Here is a 4,423-nt window from a genome sequence, read left to right on the forward strand (position 1 = left end):
AACATCCAGGTCTACAGTGCTCTTTCGAGAATTCTCTAAGATCCGTAGCAGCTTCTGTTAATATTTTTAATGAAAAAAGTTGATAAGACAAATGTCTTCAATACAGTTCCTCACTTTCAAATTATTTTATACTGTACTGTCTCATATTCATAGCTTTTAGCATGCACTGTATCTCTGATTTCTGAACAAAACAATTTTAAATTAATTCACATTTCTGAGAATTACACTCAGCTATATATCACAGAATTTTACCCTTCATTTTAACTCTTCTGTGAATATTTTAGGTGACAGAAAACTAAGTTTTATCACTGTTATTTAAATATTAAAATTTATTATTTTTACAATGATGAGTCAAATCCTCTATTTTGGTGTGATCCTCTATTAACCATGATTTTGTGTTTAGCAGTTTGCCAGCTGTAGTCAAAGGCAGGGAACTGATTTCATGCAGATCAGATCCTGCAAGAGTCATCCCAAGGGAGATGAATATTGAGCAGTCTTCCTGTTGCAGCAGCTGTTGAAGGTATCTTCAGTCACCCAAACAGAGAGCAAAACAATACCTGCTAGGCCTGCTGAATTAAATACGTTTAATTGAAAGAAACATAGTTAAGGGAAGAAGTTATATCAAATTATCATAGAATCATAGAATGGTCTGGGTTGGAAGGGACTGTAAATAGTCCAACCCCCCTGCCATAGGCCGGCACACCTTCCACTAGACCAGGTTGCTCAAAGCCTCACCCATCCTGGCCTTGAACACCTCCACAGATGGCACATCCCCAACTTCCCTGAAATCTCTGAATCTACCCTCATCCAGTTTAAAGCCAGTCCCCCTTGTCCTACCACTACAAGCCCTTGTAAAAAGTCCCTCTCCTTTAAGTACTCGAAGGCTGCTTTAGGGGTCCCCAGAGCCCTCTCTTCTGCAGGATGAACAGCTCCTGCTCTCTCAGTCTGTCTTCAAAGGGGAGGTGCTCCACCTCTCTGATCATTTTTGTGGCCCTCCAACAGGTCCACATCTTTCCTGTGCTGAGGACTCCAGGGCTGGATGCAACACTCCAGGTGGGTTCTCATAAGGACAAAGCAGAGGGGGGGAATCACCTCCCTTCCCTGCTGGCTACACTCCTTTAGACACTGTCCAGGATGCTGTTGGCCTTCTGGGCTGCCAGCAATTGCCAGGTCACGTTGAGTTTCTCATCCACCAACACATGTCCCAAATAATTCCTATTGAATCCTTTGTTCCTTCCAATTTTACCACCATAAAGGGCTGAGAAACACTTCCCAATGGATTGAAGAGAAGAACCATAGAAGAAAGAGATACAAATGCATGGGAACATGAAGATAATAGTAAGAGTAGCAAAGCTTAATAAAGGGACAACAGAAGCAGCCATTTCTAATGCCACAATTATCGATTTTTTCATGAGCAGAGCACCAAGAGTACAAGTACAAACACAGCCTGACTTTTTCCATCTGAAATTTGAAGAGCCTCCAACACAAAGCATTTTCACTGACTTCATTCATATTTTAAGGAAAGAAAAATAAATAATATGCATGAGGAAGTCTTGAGAAATGCTGAATTGAATTTTTCAAATGCACTTTTTTTCTACCCTTCCCTTGCTGGTAGTAAGTATCACCAACACTGGATGCCTTTCCCCCTGTGTTAATGGAAAAGTTTTCAGATGTTTTATGCATAGAGTTCACATTTTTAAAGTATCCCAAGATAGTTTATACTGACACAAAGATATTTTTCCCATTTTGTTAGATGAATACTAAAGTTAAAGAAACATTAAAAGAATGTAATCAAACAGAACCTTGAATTTAAAGCTCTGAGGTTAGAAGTCACTTTGGCCCTCAGAGATGCTGCTCATGGAAACCCATTCCAAGAGTGGGTCTACAGAGAACTGCAGTGGGACCAACTTGGAATGTCAGTAAGAACATAATGATTCTGTCCCAAACCCCAAATGATCATAGAACCACCACCCTAAACAAAAGATAACATAAACAGAGTGCAGCCTTCTAGTGATAAAAGCAAATCAAACTGTGACTCTTCAATTGCTTCTGTCAATTATCTATTGCTTAAGCAAAATAAATTGGCAGACAATATGAAAGAACAGTCCTGTGCCCTTTAGTTTCTGCTTAATCTATAATCCATTAGTAGTGGATTGAGGCAATCATTTTATGAAGCACTTGAAGAGAACATATTGCAAACAGGAACTCCCTCTGGAAATGTAGGACTCTCTCTGAAAAAAAAATGCAGTAAATGTTCAAAATACCATCGTGACCACCACCTTTTTCCACACATGCACAATTTGCAATGACTCAACCACTTGGAAGTGGTTGTAATATGAGCAGAATACAGCCTTTTCTTTATCAGCTCTGCAAAATGTGTTGTAGGGTGAAGGACAACCTTTTAAAGACTTAAAAAAACCCAACAGCAGAATCGGACAATCTGACAGGGACTGTTTGAAGCAGAAGGACGTTATTAACATTACTGCTGTTGTCAATGTAGCAACATGTTCACCCAGTAAAAAATCCAAACCCTTCAGCCCTTCTCAGTATATGTCATTTGTTTCAGTTTGCCTGTGGCATGTCACATATGCCTGACCTTGTTAATATTCCCATGAGTAACCAACACAGGATAGGTGGTATTCCAAGACCAGATAAACCTCATCAACCTTTGTGCCTGCATGTTTTTTCAGGCATTCAATCTCTCTTGATTGTTAATCAAGTCATTAAACTACTGAGTTTCTATGACTCAAAGGCTTTCTCTAACCATCAACAGCCATGCCTTCTAGTTTTCAGTCAAATGAGTGGATATGCATTTAGAAGCCTTCTAGACCCAAGGACACAGGCTGCATCTTCTTCTTTCCCACACATTTGGGATTTTTCTTTTCTCTAGATTTTGGGTGACTCAAGGATTCTTCAGCTTAATGAGGATAGGACTCAGACACAGAACAACTAGTTCCCCCTTCAGATGTAGCAGGTTCCTCTGCATCCTAAAATCTCGTCATCAGTTCAGCCAAATTATTGTCTCTGAAGATTCCTAAGTTCACACTGGAGATGAGGTCTACATATTCTCAAACTGAGCCATCTACTCCAGCTCTCTCATTGGAGTGTCCCTTCATGATAAATCCTTTTATCTGAGGTGTACAGCATACACTCCCAGCAAGTCAGAACCAAAAACCTGGGTATGGTTATTCTCCATCAGCAGAGGAGGTGCAGTGTTGATGACAGTAGGTTTCCACCCATTCGGTTTCCTGTTTCTGTAATACCTTTGGGGAAAAAAACCAAACCCCAGACCATTCCTGCCTGCGCCTACCAATTCCCATAGTCTTTCCAACTTTGGACAGCTGACTGTATAGGAAGAACAGATATTTTAAAATTTCTTCAGATCTCTGCTATACACTCTTACTACTCTTTTCATGGTGAACCAGAAAATTTTCGACTGAGATGATTTATGTCAAAGCAAAATCTCTCTGGTAAGCTGTGTCTTAGTCAGGCAGAGCAAATGAAAAAGGCCACATCTCCTTTTATGCCGTTACTTTTTTTTTTTTTTTTTTTTTGGTAAATTTTGAAACAAGGGTATAGTAAAAAAACCCCACAGATAAGGTAAGAAGTGAAGAGTCTCACTGAGCAACGTCTGTCTTCTCTCAGCAGTTCATGGAGCTGGGCCATAAAATAAGGAAAGTACATTCTGTGTACCGTGGCGTGTGCATGCATCTCAAATAGCAGATGCTCAGCTCCCGGATCTTCGTGTTATCAGCTGTGCTCCTAGGATTTTGCCAAGGAAAAGACGCAGATACTGTGCGTCTTTTTATGAAGCTGAAGGGGGGAGCATCTGAGTTAGCAAACACGAGGGCCTCCAACCCATACAGCTGAAAAGGGAGCTGGCCGAAATTCTCTCGGGAATTAGAGATACCTCTACTCCTCCCGGGTCTTCACTAATGCCTTGTAACAGCAACGATAAGTGGAAGAGCAGGAGCACACTTCTGTCCCACGTCAAACACTGAGAGAGAGATTGCTGATTAAACCCTGCTGCATTTGGAAGCCCATGTTCCCTCTTCCCTGCTCGGCAGTGACTGAGTTCCCACACTCTTGCATCAGCTGCTCCTTACGATTTTGCATGGGTGACTTTCCTATCTGACCCCCACACGCCCTCCCTGCCCGCCCGGCAAAGCGACGGGGCAAGGTGACACCGAAGCAGCACCGAGATGTCACCTGCCGTGGGGCGGCCGATGCCGCTAGCACTGCCGCGGAGGAGCCGGCGCTGGCGCCGGCGGCTGAGGCACCCCGGACGGCCCAGGACCGCGTCCCCTGCGGGCCAGGCCGCTGCCCCGCCCGGGCCCGGCCCCGACCCCTCCAAGCCGGCGCCAGGCCCCGGCGGCAGCGGCGGGGGTGGTCCCGGGGCGGCGCTGCAGCGTGGAGCGGGCCG

This window comes from Hirundo rustica, chromosome 1, assembly GCF_015227805.2.
Source record: "Hirundo rustica isolate bHirRus1 chromosome 1, bHirRus1.pri.v3, whole genome shotgun sequence".
In the NCBI taxonomy this organism is placed as follows: domain Eukaryota; kingdom Metazoa; phylum Chordata; class Aves; order Passeriformes; family Hirundinidae; genus Hirundo; species Hirundo rustica.